The 22,804-nt window shown below is 39.7% G+C and overlaps 1 protein-coding gene across 1 annotated transcript in view; it reads left to right on the top strand.

Moving 5' to 3' along the window:
* The first annotated feature begins 5,255 nt into the window (after positions 1-5,255).
* Positions 5,256-22,804, top strand: part of PLCE1 (phospholipase C epsilon 1) — a 141,939-nt gene continuing 124,390 nt past the window's right edge. The window contains exon 1 of the mRNA XM_069019675.1: positions 5,256-5,390. The gene's annotated coding sequence lies outside the window, so the exon portion shown is untranslated. The remainder of the gene's footprint in view (positions 5,391-22,804) is intronic.

Genomic DNA, 22,804 nt, shown 5'->3' with positions numbered 1-22,804 from the left:
TAAATGTATTGAGGATTTTACTGTGTATTTGAGGAACTTCAAATCTAAGACTATATGAGGAAAGCAATAAAGCAGGTTTCTCAATACATTTTCATCATGACTCTATAATTTGATGTGGAATGAAAGGGCTAGTTCCTTGCCACTTTAATATTGCTAATCTTTATGTATATTGTTGACCCCTAAATTCTCATAGATGAATCAAGTAGTAGCTATGTATTTTTCATCCTCTGGGTTTTGGGGTTTTTTTAGGGAGAAGTAACAAAATTATGGTATAGTATTCAATTTTATTAAATATATTAACTTTATTCAATTACTAGTATTAATACTTAGACTTCCGTTGTCCCTGAAGTATAATATGAAATAAAAAAGTATTCTAATGTAGTCTCTAACTTAAGAAACTGTCATAAAATAATGGTATACTAAAAACATAGCTAAGTTATACAATGGGAATACAGTTAAGGCATAAAAGGCTTTTTTTGATCTATATCAGGAGCTACTTCACTGAAATATGAAATTTCTTGGACTACAACTTGTGCAGCCAAAAAAAAGATAATGCAATTATTCCATATTTATAATTAATTATCCTTAGCAGAAAAGGTCTCTCCTAGAGATAATTGAAAAAAGTGTGTGAGCTTTTTCCAAGTTTACTACAAAACCTTTTGTATCTCTTCCAAAGACTAATTGGGGCATTACTTTATTAATGATTTGAAAGTCAAACAGCTGATGTCAATTCCAAAGCTCATTGCTTCAGCTTGTTTTTAACTGTTATTTTTTTAAATCTAGATACATTTTTTTTTTTCTATTGAAATGTCAGAAAGTCTTTGAGCAAGTTCATTAGACTTTCAGAATTGCCTCTATGACTGATGGTTATAACAGTCAGGCAAAACTGACCTCACATCACATAAAGTAATATTAAGTTTGTAATCTAGTTACAAAGCTTCTGGAACCTATTCTGGAGAATAGCAGACTTCATAAGAAAGCTCCAGTTCAGAGTTAAGAATTTAAAAACAATTTCTGAAATTCAAGTAGTTTGTCTTATGCATGTATTTATTTATTTATTATTTTGAATCAGTATAGAAGTTGTACTGGTTGGGATTGTTTATCTAGCAATCACAAACAGCCTCAAAATTGGGCTCTTAGTAAAATAATTGTCTTAAGTGAAACTGCCTTTCTGTAAGAACTGGTTTCATGGGGCAGAATCCCTTCATGACTGAAGTAGGGTAGTGCTTTACAGAGAGAGCTGAGATGCCCTGACAGAGCAGTCACCACCCTGCCGCCATGGGCTGTACTTCTGCAGAATGATAATTGGTTTATTGGAAGCAAGGAATGAATTGCAGATAAGGCCTGTGTGTTCCTTCACAAGAAAACTGTCTATCCATTAGTAAATCAATGAAAAGTTTGCTGTACTGAAACCAGAGTGCAGTTAAGAAAACATTCTCAGTCCTTACTTTCATGTGTTTCTAATTTTCTTTTAGAATTTCTGTTTACATTTGTGCAAGTGTGCATGCTTTTCTTTAGTCCTAGCAGAAGGGTGAATTTTGGAGCAAAGCCCAAGGAAAAACCTTTTGGCTATTTTTTTAAAATCAAAAGCATATTTTAAGTGTTTTATGTAATTTGTTAAATAAATTGTTTGAAAATATTGCTATATAATACCACAATTAAAAACAAAATATTCCTTTGTACATTATACTGCAGGGTTTAAGCAAGTGATACATAGCTGAGTGCAGAAAAAAAGCCAGGTATTCTTGAGTACTGATGCTACCACTGTAGTTACCTTTTTTCCTGATGGGAAAATTGCCCAAGTAAACTCACATTGCTTTAGTTTCCCCCTCTGTATAATGTGAATAATACTTACCATCTCATGGGAATGTGTGGAATTTAATATTCATGCATCACTTTGAAGTTCATCTCTAAATCAATTCTGTAACCCAAACTCCAAAATGCATGGCTGATAGAAGACTGTGAGACACATCAATATTTTCTGGAAGTCCTGTATTTTTCACTCCCTATAAATACTGTATTTTAGCTGGATGTGTTGTCTTTCTATATTGTCAAGCCTGATGGAGCAGTAGGGTACAATGTGATGACTAACATCGAGTTCTCGTGAGAACAGGGTAGACACTGATGTACAATGAGGGAGAAAACTGAAGCATTCTCAAGACACTCTCTGCTTGGCTAAGAATGTTAAAAAGAAACCCTGACCCGTGAGTTAAGTCCAGCAAAACAATACTTTCTTCATCTGTTTAACGCTGAGGTTACCAGGCAGCTCAAAATTCACTTCTGCAAAGCTCAGATGTGGGAGTACCCAAGAGAAAGTGGAATTCTGGCTGCCTGCAGAGTTCTCCCACCTTGGGACCAAATTTGAGGAGAGGTCAGTGACTTTTTTGGGGGGAGTCACTTCCATTGTGTGTACAACCAGGGAGAGGCATCCTGGGTAACAATCCTAACAGCAGCTTTCCAACTTGTCACCAAGGAAATGAGATTCTTCCCAAGAAGGTCTGCTTGCAGCAACTTTATTAGATATATCTAGACACCATTATTTCTTCATATTCAATTTTTTCTCATCCTGCAATGCTTGGTAGCAGGGTTGCAATTTCTGAACTGTTAATTGCATAAATACATTTTAGGAAAAGAGCAGTCCTGCAGCTTTGCGATATTCATAATTTCTTCATTCCTACAGTATTCAGAGAAGCAAATGTCATCCCAGAGAAAATGAGCATCTAATTATCTTGTAGAGAGCACGTCTCACTGTTGTATCTGACGTGTAACTTTTACAGTGTTCAAAAATATTACTGTTATTAAATGATCATCCAGTGTCCTGGTGAAACAAGAAGTTTGCAATTTACAGGTGAAGAGCTGGATCTCAAGAATAAGATCCTTAATGCAACAAATTGCTTGAGCTTGTTATTGATCCCTGGTATGCTAAGTTGGCCCATTGATGTGTGCCTGACGACCGATGCCTTTTTGGCAAGTCAAGGATTTGGTGATTTCTCCAAATTTTCCATTCAGTAAAATGTAACACTTTCTTTTCAGTATAGGATATCTATAATTGTTGGAAATTTGGAAGTTGAAAAGAAGTGCAAACACATTGTAAAGGAAAAATTATATATCTTTCCCCCTGGAATAATGTGATAGCAAATTTCCTGCACTCTTTAAAACAAATGGAAAAGCAGAGAGAAACTGGAAAAAACTTCTGTGGAAAGGTTGGTGTTGCCTGTGTGTTTGGAGGATAATTCATTATCACTATTGTAGAGCTGAAAATCCATTGCATGACTTGTTATGAAGCAACTGACACAAGTTATAGTGTACGCTAGAATACTATTAATTGAATGTATTTTGAGCCAATATTCAGGATCTAAATATATAAAAGTACTGAAAAATACACAGACCACACAAAACATGAGCTGGAAAACATTCACTACTCAAATTTTAGTTTTTTCAAAATATTGTATTATGGCATTTTTTGGATACTATATGCAATGAATGAAATCCAGGCCATGCTGGAGGCAAAAGGAATGTTAAATTTTCCACAGGACCTGGATTTTATCCAGTATGTACTGTATTTCAGTATAGAATGACCAATATTACAAGTTAATTACCTAAATTAGTTCAGATTGATCATGTCTCATGTCTCCTTAACAATAAATTATTTAGATGGTATTCTGCTAAAAAGATCAAGGTGTTTTACTATAGTGGATGTATTTTCTTTGTTCTGATAATCAGAATCTGTAAGCCATGGAAAGACTCAGAATAGATAATAAATGTAAAGCCAGGAAGTAATAACTAAATAAATATATAACACACTATACCTGACCTAATTTGTTTAAAAAATCCAAATAACAACATAAAAACTGTTTGAAAATACGTAACTTACCAGTGGGCAACCTCACTGGTTTTTTTGATGTATTTGTTGAATAGACTATTTGCTAACAGACTTTCACCACTATTATTACTACCTACAGGACATTAATACTCTTGTATAATGCTCACAAGATAATTATTGCAATGAGGTGATGAGTGTTTGCTCAGGTAACAAAGTAGAATACTTAGGGATAGATCTGATGTTTCAAGTATAATGTAAATAGTATAATATAAAATGGTACGACGGGTTCCTTGCTTTGAAAGAGAACGAAATAAATGAACTCTAAGTTTTATAGCTCCACACTGGGACACAATCTCCTCATACCTTCGTTATGAGAATCGGTGCCCTTCACATAAAAACGTCCTAAACAAACCCGTGTTAGCTATAGTCAACCCGCGCCAGTTTAAGAATGATTCCTTTAAACTGGAAGTTTAGGACGCTCTTCCTTCCTGTACTTATGGAAAAAATTGCAGGCAGAGATGCACTCTGCCTTCACCAAACCGCATAGTCCCGCAGCACCGACGGAAGCCACGCCGCGTTCCCCTGCCCTGCCCAGGCTCCGCGCTGTCCCCGGAGATGCCGCCAGGGCGAGGCGCCGAGCCGGGGCTGCGCTTCCCGCGCTCCGCTACACGCCCGGGGCGCTGCGGGGCCGAGCGGCGCTCGCGCTGCGGAGCGGGGGGCGCGGGCCCACATTCCGATGCGGTGAGGCAGCCGCGGCCCGGCCCGCCCCCGCCCCGGCCCCCGCTCGGAGGGCGCGCACGCCGATGGCGCTGGACCGGCTCCAGCCGCGCGGGACGGCGCCGTTACTCCGCGGTGCGGAGGCGCGGGGCTGGGGCGCTCGGCCGACGGCGCCCGTCTGCGGGAGGTAGGAGGCTGTTCCGCGGGCGGCTCCAGCTAGCAGCTGCCAGCGGCGGGACGGGACCCGGGGCGCGCCCTCTGGCTCTGGGGGTCCCTTCAGCAGGCGGCGCCTGGTCCTTCAGGAGCAGCCGCGCGCACGCGGAGCCGGGGACAGCGGTTCCCGGTGCCGCACTTGCGGGACGTGGAGTGCTCCACACGCCGCCCGCAGCGCGCCGTGCCTGTGGGAGCGCGGACAAGGAGGAGCTGCCGCATCCCGTCTGCCTCGTGTGCGGGGGATGTTCCCAGCGCCCCGTCCCGAGGGCAGTCATCCGGCGGGAGAAACCCGCTCTGCACCACCGAGGAGGGGCGGTCCCGGGGCAACCCTCCCGGGCGGCCCCGCGCCCTCTGTCCGCGGCTGATTCAGCCGGCGGCGCTGCCCCGCGGCCCCTCCCCAGCTCTCCCCGTCCCTCCCGGGCCCGGCGGGGCGGTGCGCACCCGCAGCCTCCGCCCCCGGCCCGCCGGGGAAGGCGCCTCACTCGCTCCGCCGCCCCGGGCAGCGGCGGCCGTGGAGCCCTGGCGAGGCGGGGGTGGCCCCGTCCCGCAGAGCCCTCCGCCGCCGCGGCCCCGCCGCTGCTGGAGTCACCGCCGACCCGAGGAGGAGGAGGACAAGATGCCGGGGGGACGCTGAAAGGTGCGTCCGTGCTCACCCCCGCCCGCTTGCATGGGCTCTTTCCCTGACTCCCGAGCGTGGCTGGCTCTCCTCCGGGGGCTCTCTGGGGCCGGGTCCCGGCCCCCCCGCTCTTGTGGCACTGGGGGGTTGCCGAGGGCTGCTCGCTGCGGCCGTGCCCCGGGGCGGGCGGGGGCTCCGCTTTCGGCCATGTTCCGCAGACCCCGCTGCCCGCGCCCTCCCCGCCTGACCTTCGCCTTAAAGGCTCTCCCCCTTCCTCCGGAGGGTTCAAGAAGATCCCAAATGTAAAATAAAACTGGGGTGGGCTGCCCTTAGCCCATATGCTAGAAATTGTTACAAATGGATCCCTCACTTTCTCTCTTCTACTGCGATTGTACAAACATTTGTAATTTTTACGTTAATGCCTGGCAAATTGTAGTCCAGGATTGGTGCGGCGCATCGGAGATGTAGCGTTGGAAGGAGCCTATGGCTGTAGGCGACAGGGGTGCTGTCTCTGTCCCCCCTTCAGTGGGTCTCTGCTCTTTGGGGGTTGCTGCAGGCCCTGACACCCAGGCGTGAAGGGGCAATGCATTCCTCCCAGCTCCAGACTTCACTTTGCCCCGCTTAGTGAAGTGTTGTTGAGTTAGAAAGACTCAGAGTCTGCAAACACTTACAGAAGTAGTTTCACTGAAGTGTTTGTAGGATCAGGACGAAAGTGTCTAGGTGTGATGCTTATCTGTTCTGCTGCACCCTCTTTGGATGCCACCAGCACAGGTGATAAAGGGAAGAGCCTATACAGGTGACTGAACTGGGCTTCTGATAAAGGAAGTGAAAGAGCTGGATTAGGAGTGGTAGAGAAATGCCTGAAGGATCAGCTGTACTTCAAGGAACAGTAAAATGTTTTGTTTCATAGTGAGGTGTTTGTGTAAGCAGCAGAATTGGCCTTCTTGTTGTATTTATTATGCTAAAAGTTTGATTAAAAGTTTTCCAAATATTTCAGTCCTCTACATTTGTATGATAAAAGTTTGCTTAATATTTCCATTCTTTACATTTGTATATTTGAAAGAGGATCAGAGAACCTGCCAATTATGAGGCAACCACTTAGTAATTGTTGCAGAGCAGTGACTATTATGTAGTTTAAGAAGTCATGTCTTTCCAGCTACAAATAATCGTCTCTGATCTGTGGTATCACATCCCTTGAAAAGTCAATGGCAAATAACCGATGTTTGTGATCATTACAAAAACACCTAAGCAAATCTTTGAGCGGTGAAGCATACAAGGTGAAACCAGAAACAGACACAATGTTTTGTGTATTAGGGAGTGCTTGAGAGAAATTCCCAAGACATAAAAGAGCATGTCCAGTCTGCATAAATTTGCAGAGGATTACTAAAAGTCTTGCTTTCTTAGTCATCTATATAGAATTCATTCTTGTTCTGCCATATTGAGGTAGTAATCTCAGATTCTATAATGAGTTCATTCGTGTTTTCATACATGGTAAAAAGTTTGTTACTAAGATTTTGTGACTGTAGATCAGGCACTGTAGTGCAGTTCTTGTCCTGTCAGTTAACACTGATTTCATGTGATACATCTTATCCAATAAAAGTGTGATGATGCAAACCAGAGCTCCAAGACATTAAGTAGGAAAAAAGTGCCGCAAGGTAAAACTTTTAGGTGAAGAAACATGAAAGCCCTACTGCAGAGTAAAAAAAAATTCTCAAAACTGTGTTTACTGGAGATCATTGAACAAGTTCATGAAAGAGATGATAAGATAAGTTGAGATTTGGGAGATTTGTAATATGAGAAAAAGAAATTCTCGGTATTTAGGTTATCCAAAAGAATGTCATGAAACAGTTTGAGCACTGTTCGTAAGTACCCGTAGAAGTGAGTATTTCTTTTATCAAAGGGCTGTTTTATTTAAGAGAAATATGAATGTTAAAATCCACTGGTGACTAGAACCTGCACTGAAATCCAATATAGAAGCAAAGCACATATTGAAAAGTGACAGGTGTGACTGTTCATGGAAGGTTGTAGATTTATAACCCCTGGAAACATTTTGCTTAAGTTAGCAGCTCTTCCTTTTTTTGGAGAAGAGCAGCTATAATTTAGTAATAGTTCTTGGATTTGAAATGAGAATTAGTTAAAGGAAAACTTCGGTTATAAAGGAGGCAAAAAATAATTAATCTATTATTTCATTAGAAGTCCATGATTTGTATAGGGATTTTTTTCATTAAATATTAAAACTAAGGGTTTTTTTAGCGATCATCTTGATTTATGCGCATATTTACAAAAGCATTTCTTTAAGAGTGTTTTTTCTTTTAAAACACTTGACAACTGCATTTCAGAACAGGGGTTGTCATTTTGTTTCCTGTTTCTACAGCACTTACTGCAAAATGGATTTTGAGTCATGACTATGACTCTTAAATTTTATAAATGACAATGATATGTGTTATTAGCAATAATTCACATCTCTTTTTTGTTTTATATACTTCTTGAAAATACCGGTAACTGAAATATTGGAACAAATTATGCAGCTCCAGCATGGACAGACTTACTCTCACGCCTGTTCACAATGCAGCCATTGATGGTTTCATTGAGCAATGGCTATAATTTGATTGTGCATACAGCAGGTTAACAGCTGTCTGTACCTTTAATGTGCAGTTTGATTCATTTGTAAATAACACTTTTCATCACATCTCTGTTTTAGAAAGCTGTTAGCATGCTAACATGAAATCCATGTTTTTCCTTAGATTAATTTTGTCCCTTTCTGAGCCTTCTTAATCATTGAGAAGAGAGGTGTTGCACATGTACTTGAGGACCTACATGATTGAATACATACTATGTGAGAACAGTCCAGCTAACTCTGCATACTGCTTTATTTGTCTTGGCAAACCTATATATATATCTATCTGCTTGTGGGTGGGGTTTTCCATAGTCATGCTTCTGCCAGATATTGGTCATATTTCACTCCTTGATTTTTTTGAGCAAAGCATCTATCTGCTGAAACAAGACTTGTGCTTAAGAGCTGAGTATAAAGTACTGATAGACTTTCTATGAATTTCCTAATTTGGGAGGTCTGTAATATTTTTCTTTTGTTTTGGTTTTACTTGAAACAAATAAGTTAATTTGTAAATATGTCAATGTGGGATCAAAGTCTGATCCACTGGTTTCGCATACTCTGTCATGCTGACATCTCTGTGCAAGACATAATTAATGTCACCGATTTTAAACTAGGCCATCCACAGTACTTTCTTCTTAACTGCCCAGTCATTCATAAATAATCCAACATGTTCAAGCAAGAGCTTGATGTGGCAGCACTTACTGAAAACTGGTAAACTCCAAGAGCGAAGAGGAATGAGCTCAACTCCCCAGAATTATACTTCTTCCAGAGTCCGCTACATTGCTCCAATGTATCAGGTGTCAGTGATGGTGCCACAGGTAATACCAGCTCTTTCATTAAATGATTTAGAGCAGCAGAGACACAAACCTTGTGGAGCATGGTACGTGCCCCACCGAGCTTCCTCCTGCATTCTTTACACCCGAAACTCGTGTGTACTTGGATTAGCATTTGGGTATTGAGACAGTGCAGGCTTGAGTCTTGCACAAGGAAGTGTATTCTGTGGGCCAGTATACGTACTGTGACATTTTACTCACAGTAGTCTGAGGCTTATCATAACAGTTTGAATAGACTGTACACTGTGGGATACTTTTTATTCTACATAGCTATCAGTAAGTAGTATTTAATAAGTTGTTACAACATTTTCAGTGGTGCCTCCTCATTAAAAGAAAACTGAATATACTGTTATATTTGTCAGTTGTAACTTTTCATAAGTAATTTAAAAATTAAATGCTCAGATGTTTTCAGTATTCTTTATGTTACTCATTTCAATGTTTTAAATGAGACACAAAAAGTAGAAACACTGAGAGCGAACTTGAAGCTACCATTTGAAAATATTTATTTTTGGGGTAATGGTTTTATTCTATTAGTATGCACAAGTGCTGCATAACTTGCATCTAATAATAGTGTGTTTTCTTAAACAGATGACTCTCCAGTTGTGTTGACCTTGCCTTGTGTAGTAGGACCTTGCTGTCTGCTGTTTCAGACAATGCTCTGATGTGAGATCTCTCCTCCCACAGTATTTTTCTCTGTCTTGCTACAGCATACAGCAAGAATGCTGCTGCAGTGATCTTTGGTATTTGAGGTTTTTGTTACACTGCATCTTCTTTCAAACATTTTCATAATGCATTCCTTTACTCCAAGTACAAAACTCTGTTGCTTGGATTAGGTTAATTTCTTTTTGTAGTGGTACAAATACCTTTCAGCAGTGTTTTGGGGAAAACCAACTTGGTTTCCCTTTGGCATTTAGCAAGATAAAAAGGGATCATACCAGACCAGCTACTGCTTTGTGCACTACCAACAGTTCACATCAAAGAACAACCTGTAGATTTCTTCTTGAGGAACTTTCTTGATGTGAATGCCTCCTTTTTAGTTCCTTTAGGGTTTTGGATTTTTAGCTATGTACCAAATTGCAAGGGAAAAAGAAAACCCAGTGTTTTAATATCCGGCTGGTTTGTGTTTTGAAGATTGTATTCTGCTTCTGTTCTAATTTTAGGTAATTTTCATACTCTGACATTTTTCAAAGATATATTTTCAACCAGTTAGTTATTGGTGACTTTAGACAAGTATGTTAAAATGCATTTATAATCAGATTGTTGCATTGGTGGGCAGAGATTTCTAATAGTTGGTTAGTATTTTTCTAACTTTTTCTAGAAATAGTCACACTTTCGGTGACTTTCAAGCGTATCAGATGTTCTGTGAGTACATGCCTTATTTCTACTGAAAGCTGTGGGAAAATAACCTCATTGCAGGTATTTCTTGTGAAAGCTTTAAGCTTCCGATCCCTCAGTGTGCACCCATTCTAGTTCAGCAGACTTATGGGAAGCAGTAAACATAGAGGAGTATCTTTGCAAGGCTGGAACCCCCTGGATTTCTCACTGCAGGAGGGGCTGGCAAACAGGCTGAGTCCCTGCTTGGTTTTGGACTTCACTCCTCAGTTATGCCATGGGCCATGATTTTGTAACATATTGAGTGGCAAAGGTGTCAAAGAGGACCAGGCAGATAATTCTTCTTCAAGTCTTTTGTGTTATGGTACTTCTGCATTTTTTAGGTGAAGAATATTTCTTAATATGGCTCCTTTAGAGCCCTTGAAGATTTTCAGTGTAGCATGGATAGTCTGTTGTTTGCATTTTTACCCCCAAAGAACATACAAAAAGGGGAGAATCTTGCCTAATTACCTTTGTTTTGTTATGATTGCACCTTTTTGTTTGTTTTTGTTTTTCTTAATAATCAATTTATGGAATAGACAACAAAAATAGAAACAATAAAAACAAACAGTTGGACACCTGTTGGAAATATTTTTGTCTTAGGAGCCACTCAAAATGTGCTGTCATTATTGATTTGAATATACGTCTGTTCTCATTCTGTGTTTTAATTCAGAAAAGTATAAGCAAGAAGTTCAACTTCAGTGGAGGTGTTCGCTCAGTAGACTTAGAAATGTCTTAGGGAGAAACAACATAGAAATGGATGCTTTCATATGTGTGTCATTTATTAAAACTTCCGTGACAATCCCATTTAGAGGCATTCCTAATATCATTAGCCTGGGTAATTTAAATATTTAAGTACAATTATAGCATTTTAAATTTTTTTTTCCTTTTTTTTTTTCTTTTTTGTTGGGTGGATTTAGAAAGTAGCTATCAGTATTTCATCATCTCATGAAATTATATAGCTTAGGCCAAGTCCATGTAGCATTGGATGCTGTTGTTTTCATGGTGATACTTGTTATGCCTTTGTCCCCCTAATTAAAACAGATTTCAGAGACTGTATGACAAGATTCCAATACGTGGTTAAACTAACTTGCAGTATGAAACAGAATTGTTTATTAATTCTTTAATTATTTTTTTTTAGATGTGTCAAGTTGAAGAAGAAGGTGGGATTTTTTACCTAAGCCAAACTAGCCTTAGGTACTTAAGCAGAAAACATTTGTAGATAAAGATCTAAAGTAGAAACTAGTTTGGAAATACAGTTGAACCCCCAAATGCACTGTTCAGTTGTTTCCATTCTCTTCTAACTTTTCTGAAAGAAAATAAAAGTTAAGTGTATACGTAGTACCCTAGTATAGGAATATGGTGGTCATTAAAAATCTAGCTTTAGCAGCCAGTTTCACTGAAGAGAAAGAGTATAATATTAATACTGTTTGTTCTTGTTTGTATTAAGCAGATACCGTCAACTACTATCTATTTGCACAGATTAAATTTGTTTATATATAGTTATGGAAACATTTTGGATTCGCTATAAAGACAGAATATTCTTATAAAACGCTAGTTTAGGCCCACGACTAAGAAGGCATTTATGAGTCTCCCAAATTATTCAATGCCTTTTTTTTGTTCTTAGTGGCCAGCTGAAATTTTTTCTTGTTCCAGCAAATTCTGAGCTATGGCAAAAGTTTTTAGCAGGATCCCTCTGTCACTCAATTATGAATACTTTTTGGAAGAATGTTTTGCTTGGTGTGATTATGTTTGTGCAGCAAATTCTGGAACTCTGTGTATTGGTTTGGCACAGCCTGGTTTTAGGTAGCGGAGGGGACACACAGATGGCTCCTGTGAGGAAGCTGCTGGAAGCTTCCCACCGTGTCCGGCAGAGCCAATGGCTGATGGCTCTGAAGACGGACCTGCTGCTGGCCAAAACTGGGCCAATGAGAGAGGTTGGTAATGCCTCTGTGATGACATATTGAAGAAGAAAATCAAAACAAAGTCACAAGATTTTGGATTCTAGTCAGAGAAGAGGAGGAGGTGAGAACATGTGAGGGAGAACAACATGGTGACACCAAGGTCAGGGGAGAAGGAGGGGCAGGAGGTGCTCCAGGCTCTGGAGCAGAGATTCCTCTGCAGACCGTGATGCAGACCATGGTGAAGCAGCTGTGCCCCTGCAGCCCATGGGGATCCACGGGAGATGCAGAGATCCACCCGCAGCCCGTGGGGGAGGTGCCCATGCTGGAGCCAGTGGATGCCTGGAGGAGGCTGTGATCCAGTGGAAGACCCGGTGGAGAGAGAGGGCCCTGCTCCCGGGCTGGAGCAGCCTGGCCTTGGAGCACTACACCCTGTGGAAAGAGAGACCCCCAGCGCAGCAGTTTTGGGAGGGCTGGGTGCCCATGGGAGGGGCTCACGCTGCAGCAGGGGCGGTGCGGCTGCTGCTTGTGGGAGTGGGCCCAGGCCGGGAAGTTCAGGAGAACTGACTCCCGTGGGAGGGACCCCACGGCCTCACAGGGGAGCACTCCTCTCCTGGAACAGCGGAAGGAAATCTCGGTGATGGACTGACCAAACCCCCGTGCCCTGTCTCCCTGCGCTGTTGGTGGGAAGGAGGGAGGGGCTGGGGGTAGGGGGAGGGTGTTCTAAGGGCTTATTTTACTTCTCATTATCCCGCTCTGATTCTGTTAGTAATAAACTCATTTTGCAGCTTAAGTTGAGCCTGTTTCGCCCTTGAAGTGTTTCTCCCGGTCCTTATCTCACTCATGAAGCGTTCATTAATTTTTTTTTTTCCTTCTCCCTCCTCTGCCCAGCTGTGGCAGGGGAGGGTGAGCGAGTGGCTCTCATGGGTGCCTGGCGTTGGGCCAGTGTCAAATCACAACACTCTATGTTAAAACTTCTTATTTCTGTGTAATAGGAGGTATAAGAACTTGAGGGATCAGGGAAAATAGTCTTGTTTAAAATTTTGTAGATTCATTTGTATAAAGGAATTCAAATACTTTGGATATCAGCAACATTTTGGGTTGTAAATGGTCCTTCTTCTTTACCAAGAGAAGGAAATACTAAAATTTTAGATTAACTTAGGGAGAATTAGAAAAATAATTGGGTAATTTGTGATATTAATGAATGGATAATATCTACAATTGAGGTGTATTTTCACTGTTTCATCTAGTCATTCCAATCCATTCTGGGGGCATGCCAACAAACTTACTGTAGTATGAAAAATGTGTTGTCAGCACCAACTGTTTAGAGCATCAAATTCCAAATCTTCATTATCCTTCCCCTTCTATGATTGGTATGGCTTAAAATTGATGTGTGGAACCTTCCTTTTTGTCTTAAAATTCTTAAACCATTATTGTTCCCATTTTCATTCTCTTTTTAAGGCTGAGATTATGAATAATTATATTACTAGTACAACTAGGGCTTCTGGAAAAACAGTGCCTTTCTGAGTATGACTGTAAGAACAGTACCTTTCTTGCATGACTGTAAGAATTGGCAGTACTGGGATGCCTCTTCAGAAATTAATTCTTTATACTTTGTGAACTGTGATTCTAGATTTGCAAGCCAGGTTCAGTAGTGGTGTGCAGAAATAAACAGTTCCCTAGACAGCAGGCTATAAAACAGGTCAGTGTTAAAATATGCAGTAACATCCTTCAAATGTCTGTATAGTATTAGACTACTATGCCTGCCTGAATTCTCTTTCAGGATTCAGATCAAAACATCTGTTTGGAGTTTTGTTACCTGATAGGGGTAGGAATGATAGAGATGCACAGACAGTAATGGGTTTTCTGGTGGTCTTCACTTCCACCCTCCTAGAAGAGGCAAGTTTGTGTATTCTCTTAAAATTTGCAAATGTCTTCTACTTTGCCCAAGGCTTAGCTTCATGTTTGTGTCGTTCCCTTGTTTTGTTCTGCATACTCTTTATTCTGTTATGCAAGTTAATAATAAAAATGTTTATCCTGAACAGTCAGTTGTCCTGTTGTCTAGGTACAGAAATCTGGTTTTGAGGCTAAAATTTCTGAGGACAAAAGATTTTGTACCACAGTTACAACAGTACAGCACAATATTATCCTGTATAACAGCTTCAGTGCACCCCTGAACTTCATTTCAGCCATGGTGCTTTATAGAAAGCTGCATAGAATTGACTTAGGAGTTAGTGGGAGAGCTGTAAAAATATTTGAGGAAGGTGTGTACACAGATTTAAAGCAAAGAAAATTGTTTGGTATGACAGCATTGGAGCTCTGAGGTTGCTGTTGCAAAGAGTGGAAAGCCCTGAACAAAAGAAAAAAAACAACTTTCATTTGCTTGTTCTTGCTTGAATTTACACTTAGCAAAACTCTCCCATACATTTTCTGTGCATTTGAGTCAAAGAAATCAATGGATAATTTAAAAAAAAAAAAGCCTTTGTGTCCTGGTTTTCCCGCCTTACCCATTTTGCTTACAATAAAGCTCTATTCTGTGAGCAACCATATGCATCCCAATAAAGGTTTTAAAGTTTGAATTGAGACAGAGACTGTCTCAGCTTTTGGCCAGCAAATGCAAAGAAAGTTGGCCATGTTCCCTCTATTTGCCAGAAAAGCATGAAAGCTGGGGCCCCTCCTCAGTCAGAGAAAAAGGGAAGCTCAGATCTTTCCGCATACAGATTTGTGCAAGTATTGAGTCCCTGACATATTCTTGGTATGACTTGTCTGTCTCTTGCTTGCTAGATGTGGCCCAAAGCCCCCAGGAAAAGACCGCCCATCTACAGTGAACTTGGATAGATTAACCTGGGCATTCTCCTCTGCTTATCAGTTTGGTAGTAGTTTTTTCCCTCTAGTTGTGGTCCTAAATATGAAGAATTAATTCCGTATCTACAGAATTACGATTTTTATGCATGTGCTTGTCTCTCATTCTACTAAATCTAAAGACCTACTTGCTTGCTTTTTTACTATTTGATGTACATATGACTGTGTAATTAAAAAAGCATAGATATTGTACTGTTTATTGTACGTTTGTGTGTAGGCACTTCTAGTACTTGAGTTTCTCATGTTCAGGGCCTTAAAACTTTCAGTGTTCAGATAATCTGACAATCCATTGAATGATGTGTGACTATATAAAATGAGACTATTAAGTTATGAAGGAGATTATTCATAAAATTTAGGCTTATTTTTAATGTTTTCTGGTATGGTTCAAAAATATTTAATTAGTTATTGTCAAATATTTGAACTTAAAGTATTAAAAGTAAGAATATGGAGTTTATAATTAGTACATAATAATATCTCTTGCACATTCTTTTTACCATAACTAAGATTATGTAAAGGTTGCTGTGTAATTTTTTTCTGGTGAGTGAATCATAAAAACTAAGCAAGTGCTTTGGTTTTTATGATTATTTTAGGCAATAATTATGCACACCTGGATTATGTACAACTATTATAAAGTTATATAAACAATGTACACCCCACTGCTGGCTTTTTCTCTATAGTTACGACATATTTTCTGTAGTGGATATAATTTTTATTTTTCAGAGAGGTCACATGTAAGATCAGAAGTGCTGAAATACATACATTGTATTTTCAAAAATATGTCAAAATGTTGTAGTACTACTAGCCTTATTACTTCCATAGCTGTTTCTGCTTTTATAAAAGCATTAGAACACTTAAGTAAAAGCAACCAGCATTAATGGACAAGTAATAAGTCAGAAAACTACAGAATCCATGAATACTTTAGTGCAAGGAGTGTGCTGTCTGTTTCTAATTTAATTTGTTCTCAGATTACTTTCATGAACTGTTGAAGTTTGTCAAATACTTTGTGAGGTCTAAGGTAGATTTTGGTTTTGAGGGTAGAGCTTGCCTTTCCTAAACTACATTTCATTCTACTGATTTTATTTTTCTTAAAGGTAGGTAAAAAGGCAAAACCAGATAGTTTTGGAAATCAAGAAAAAGATGTCTTGAATACAGTGGATCTGAGTGTGACATAGTCCCCACTAAATTAACAGGAACTAAATTAACAGGTGTAAGGAGGTACTTACAAGATTGCAAGATAAGCTCATAATAAAATTAGAGGACTACTGATAAAAAAGGTAAAGAATCAAGGAAAAAAAGCCCTAGAACTTGAAGGAAAGAATGAAAGTGAAAAAGATCTACGGGAGCAGCTAACTGTTTTGAGGTGTGGCAGTAGCCTGCCTGAGAAGACCGATGAACAATATTTAATTTGAAATCTCAAAGGACAGGTTTGTCTGCATTCATTTACATATGCTGGTTTTATATGCTCTTTCTACTGTTAGGCATGAACTTTATTCTAGATGTACAGGTACTATATTTCTCATCACCACATTTCTCACACAACCTTGTGAGAAATTGATTTTTCCTTGTTGGCTTTCTATCAACCAGAAAGTACCAGAGAGGAAAGCAATACCGTCCACATTAGAAACTGTTACTATTTAAACAAAGATCTCTGTATAGTATGAAAGATATTGATTGGGAAAAAGGAGAGCTTCATTCTGCCTGTTGCACCTTGTGAATGCTGGTACAGCTGGTACCCTCACTGTGCTATCATTTGTAAATGCTTTCTCTTCGTATCATCAATGAGCTTGAACAGTGGTGGCAAGTCACTGGCCATTTGTGGCAAGCCACTGGTAGGCATCACCTTACAAACTGCCTTGAAGTAGTTTTTTGGTTTTGCACTGTTTCGAGACGTTACATAGGTTTTTGTTGCAAGCAGAGCTCTGTTGCCAACATCAGCCATTGTTTTGTTCAGAGCTGTGTAGCTTGCACAGACCATTAGTTTTCCTTGCTGCTTTGCCTCCCTTCAGGGATCTTTTCTCGTGCCAGTTATTACTTCATAATGCACTCAGCCGCCTGCTGGGGTCATCACTGGTTTGAACGGTCTGTCCTGCAGGTGAGCCTCCTCTGCACTGGTCTGCAGGGTTTTCCTCTCAGAGGGATGAAGTAATTGCTGTCATCTTGCCCAAGAGAAGTCTGATTACAAGGCCTTGGACTGCTCCTTATCTTTCAGTTTGCTGCTTCAGTACTGGCCTGAGAGTGTTTGATTCAGCGTTTCAGAGCAACCTCCTCATCCCTGCTGTTGGCGACTTAGAAAAGTCCATATTCATTGTGCTGTTCAAGTGTTACTTGATAATTAATTTCACTCAATTTCTTTTTATTGTTTGTGGTTGTGCCTGATGGTGAGACCAATGACTTCTCATCTTGGAGAGTTACAGGAGGGGTCAGTGGGAGGACAAGCCAAGGGTTGAGACTCTGCTGCAGTCCACTTGGGTCAAGAAAGGCACCAGTGGGTGAGTTGGGTCCTGATTCTGATCTACAAGTCTGATCAAATGGTGAGGAGTGGCAGAGAGCAGGGCCTGAGCCCAGAGGTGTCAACAGCATAGCTCAACCCAGAACTGGGGGCAGTCCTGAGCTGAAGTGGCTCCTGGGCCTGCTGGGGGGGTTGCAGGTGGGGCTGGTTACAACATTTATGGACTTGGTGTTCTTCAGCCTTGACGGTGCCTCTGTTAAGTACCCACATTGATCCCATCCTGGGTTAACGTCATGGAGTTCTGTGCTGGTTGCAGCATTGGTCTGTTGTTATCCTGCCCAAATACGTTACAGAAAACAGAGTGGTTTGATCTTCTTTAAGTGTTACAGCAGAAATAACCTTGAGCATTTCAACATGCATTTACTGGCTTGTTATCTTTTACAGTCCTTTTGTGGTTGTGTTCTTTGGCTTGTTTAATTGTGGCACCAACTGCTTCCTCTGTGGTGCTTTCCCTTCTCTGCTCAAGTTTAGAGCGTGGATCAGGCATATGTGCATGCCTCCTCCCTTCTAGGACCTTTTTGACCTAAATACAAGGAGTTGAGTTGTATTGAGTTAATGTGTTAGCAGCAGGGATGCACAATCAAATGGATGCAAAAAAATCTTTCTGCTTGACTAAAAAAGTATGTATGTAACACCCATTTTTTATGTAATAAGCATATGAAAATAAGACTCTATACTAAGGTAAAAGAACTGAGAAGATTGCCTAGCAGCATTTTCAGATTTTAATGAAGCAGTTTTGTTTGGATACTAGCAGACTCTCTGGCACATATTTCCAGCTAAGCAAAAAATAAAAAAAAAAGTGTTCTGGAGAAGGAAGTGTCATTTTCCAAATTATGACTGCAGTTTTTAGCCTAGTTTCATATGGAAATGACTTTGCAAAGGCACACTGTGTGTCTGTACATACTTTCTTCCAACTTTTAACTTGGCCTGTAGCAACTGGGTTTATTACAAAGCGCAGATCTCGAAAATGCTAAAGACTCAATAAATTTCATGCAGATGTTACTCAGGTGCAGAAGAGAAGTTCTGTAAATCATTTTGTCTGTGAAGAAGCTGCACATTAACTGAATGTCCATATAGGTGAAAGTCCTTGATAATACCTCAGCTCTAAGAAAAGCTTTAGTTCCAAGTGGCATCACAATTATTTCAAATTCATTACTTCTAGGAGTAACTAAGGTATATTATGCTTGGTTATCATGCATTCTCTTGTTTTAGATTGTACCTTTAACTACTCTACATGAACCTTAAATATCCTCTGAAATACTTGTCCATTAATTTTACCAAGAACTTCACTGGGTTAAAATTGCATCTATTCAGCTGAAAGTACAAGAACTTTTAAGAAATGTAAGAAACTTTGAACAAGTGATCATTTGTGTTAGATAACAGAATTAGCTTTTGCCACACATTCTTACTTGAATTAACTATAATTGTGAAGACTGAAGTAGACTAAAAATTTGGCATAAAGTCTCATCAAGGGAGCAGATTTTCATGTTTAGAATTCCATATTCTTACTATTCTTGAAGCAAGGAGCTTGACTGCGCTACCCAAACTGGAGCTGTTTTATGATGACTGAACTTAAATTGAATACTTGGTGAAGGTTATCTTTTTATCCTAAAATAATTGGTGAAGTACAAATGCACATTTATAAGCCACGTATTGTGTATACAAGTAGGCAGAAATACTTAATGGACTACTTTCGTAGTATCTAAAAGATAACCAGGAAAAGCAAATAAGTATCTCCTCAGCAAGGGTGTAGGTGTTCATTATGATGATTTTAAAGGTTCTCGAATGAAGGAAAACCTAAATATGTCACCGTCATTAATGAAGACATGCTATGTTAATCTTCAGGCATGTTTCTCCTTCAAATGGGTTAGCTTGTTAAAGAAATGCAACTGGAGCTTAACGAACGTGGAATTTGCTGTGTATTTTCTATGTTTGATTCTGTTTATCTTGGAAGATGTGACAATGTATTATAGAAGAAACCTCCTAATTTTGATCATGGGTATATTTCTGTCCCGTTTATTGATTGAGTAGGATTGAATAAATAGTATTTATATTTTGAATTACAATGAGGCCTACAGGGGTTTTAAAATATTAAAACATTTAATTTAAAATTATCACAGTAGAGGTCATTCCCAACATAATCAATTTTATCTTAACATAATAAACATCTTGAAACATCCTGAAAAAATAATTTGCAGTTGTGTGGTGACTTGCTGCTTGCACATTTAATTTTGGCAAGAGCCAAAATCTCAGAGATTGCTTCATGGCTTGAATTAGACGTCAGGGTGGGCTTTCTCCCAGAGAATGATGTGATTGATAAAGCCATCATAGGAAAAAAATGAATGTAGTGGTGATTTGCTGAGCAACTATTGTTTGCTATATTTGAGTAGTGCTGTTTCCAGTGTCACAGTGCTTGATATCTAGAAATGTTAGAACAGTAATAGTAGTATAGAAATTGTTTTGTGTATCTTCAAGGGTGCTGAATCAATAGGCTTCTGAAAATTCCATGATTTTAAAGCAGATAATTAATTACAATCTAAGCAAACAGGTTGTTTGCTCTTGCCCTATTTAGCTCTTGTTTTTTACTCTTATATTCTCTCTTCAGCATAATAATATGCACGTGACATAGCAGATGTTCAAAAGAGAAGGAATAAGAGGTTAAATATTAAGATTCCTAAATGAATGGCATGAATAGGTCAGGAATGGTATACAAAGAAAATGTATGTTGAGAAAGGGGAATAGTAGTGTAGTAATTTAATAATGTCAGTTTTCAGCATTTGAAATATTTTTCTTTGCTTTTCTAGAACTAAAGTGTGAATGCATAAATTGACAAATGACTGAACTTTTGTCCTCATACAGATTAGCATTTAATTTTTATTTGAAACATACACTGGGGTTTCAAACTCACTCTTGTTGTAGTTATGACGGCTGAACAATAACATAAAAATTATTCCTCAAGTAATGTTTTAAATAGGACTACTGTGGCTTAGCATACTGTGAGTAAAAGTGTTAGCTTGGGTTTACAGAAGATAAACTGTAGTGATATATGCGCCTTTAACATACCCTCAGACATTTTAGTACTCAAAAATATTTTTATTACAGGTTTGTTCTGTTCTCACCAGTGTGGCTTGAATTACAGCTAATCCAGGACAGAGAGAGAGGGAAATGAGAGAAGACTTGGGTGTTCACAGGAGAAAAATACTGTAAGGAAGCACAAACAAGGCAGGGAAACCGAGGTGTTCTTGTTGCTTATTGTGTCACACCTGGATTGGAGTAATTTTTAAACTTCAGCAGGGTGTCAGTTTCTTATGACAAAGTGCAGTTGCTGTTTATTGAGATATGTGTCAGTATGGCACATTAAGTCCCTTGAAGGCATGGTTTCACATTGGGTAGAAATGCTGGTGAGCTCAGATGGGAAGACTACTTTTAGTGGCACTTTGCTGTTAAGCAGAACTAGATAAGAAAGAGGATTGCCAGGGCTGGAGATTCCTGCTGGATGTGGGGTTTTGCTTTGTGATGTGAACCTCTCTGGTATCGCTTCAGGAAAAAGGACAATGAGAGATAACGGTGTTTGGATATCTGGTAAATGGTTCTTTACCTCAAGGCTGAGCTGTCACTGTGTTACCAGTGTCCAAGCAAACAAACCTGTTGCCATAGAAACTGATGTGCTGGTTTCTATCACTGCTCAAGTGTGGATCCCAGTACAGGGGGTGAAACTTTGCTGGGAGGCATAGGTGGTGCTCCAGGTAGGGTGTGGAGTGTGGCTGGCGTGCTGTGATATCTGAACCCTGTCTGCTACTCCGAATGGGTCAGCCTGCTGTAGGGCTTGGCCAATGGCTGGCTGACCAAGGCACTAACATCTGAAGGCTTGGAGCAACTGACTCAGACAAATGGTATCCTCTGGTAAAGGCAGCATCTCCAAAAGCATCTTTCAAAGGTGTAGTAGGAAGAGAATGAGATGAGAACATGGAACACCTAATTCTGTCACTGGTGTGCTGTTGTGAATCTGTGGTTGGATGTTTTTTACAAGTGAAGACCTGCAATCAGTTTCCTACTTACTTTCCCTTCGCATTTAAGAACTCATCTGGCTTTCAAATAATGTAATTTTTCCTGCTCATGTACTTAGTTTGCATGTGCTAATGACACTTCAAAGACAGAATTTGATAAAAACTAGGATGGATGGGGTATACCATGTTTAGAAATTACTACTACATTAGTATGTAGTCTGGGGTTACTGTTGACTCTTTACAGTCATAAACAGTTCATATTTCCAAGTGGCAGATTTTTAATGTGATAACCAAGTTCTCAGAACAGTAGTGTTTGTCTGCAAGCCTTCCATTTTGTATTAATGTTTAAAGGCCACAGAAGTGACTGGCAAATAAGTATATACAATAATTTCCCCCGTATTTATTAATTGTATTTTGATGACAACAAATACTTCCATTCATATTTTAACAGAAACATGATTTGCACTATTTTAAAAATAATTTGAAATCAAGATGTATTGTGCACAAAACACTTTCAGTTCTTCTTCTTCACTTCTGTTTGATGGACTTAGAGCCTTAGTAGAAGAGTCTCCTGTTACTTTCCAACATATTTAGTACTGGGTGGCCTTAATGAAGAGACTTACTGTGCTTTATCAGTTGAGGAGAAATGGTATAATTTGAGTAAAGAGAAACCACACAAATGAAGGACTTGGGAATTTGTTAAAGAGTAAAATGAAGATATGAATGATTGCATTGAGTTCAGGGTGAATCATAAAGTTTTCAAAAGTGGACAAAGCCTTGAAATAGGATGATGGTTGAATTATTTTCAAGTCTGAAGCTCTAGGTGTTTCCAAGGATCTGAATGACTGATTGTTGGTATTCAAATACACACTCAATGTGTGGGCAGTGCTGTGAATGTGTTTCTTGCTGTTCACTGCAAATTATGTGAATAATTCCAGTGAAGCAGAGGATAACATCTGAATTTCAAAAAATGGTTGATCCTTTCAGCTAGTACCAATATTACTGTTATGGTCTTTGATTTGTTTTGGTTTGTCTTATTTGTTAATTTTAACTTGTGTTGCTTGAACCTCTCAGATTTTTATACTTACATGTCTATATTCCTATAGATCAACTTTTAGAATGTATTTTGATGACTTATTTAAGCTGTCTCAAAGTGACATGCTGCAGATGTATTTCTACTCTGGCCTTGGATTCTCCGTTAGTCTCCGCTCTGCTTTATGCTTATGCTGTCTGTGTCAATTTACATGACTGAATCATGAGCATCATCAGGTAATTCTACCTGAAGACTCTCTTCCATTCTTTCTTGGTTAGTTTTCCTCTGGATTAGTTGATTCTTCT

Source organism: Aphelocoma coerulescens, chromosome 6 (genome assembly GCF_041296385.1).
Source record: "Aphelocoma coerulescens isolate FSJ_1873_10779 chromosome 6, UR_Acoe_1.0, whole genome shotgun sequence".
NCBI lineage: Eukaryota > Metazoa > Chordata > Aves > Passeriformes > Corvidae > Aphelocoma > Aphelocoma coerulescens.
Note: the sequence above shows the minus strand (reverse complement) of the source record. Positions and strands in the feature narration are given on the sequence as shown.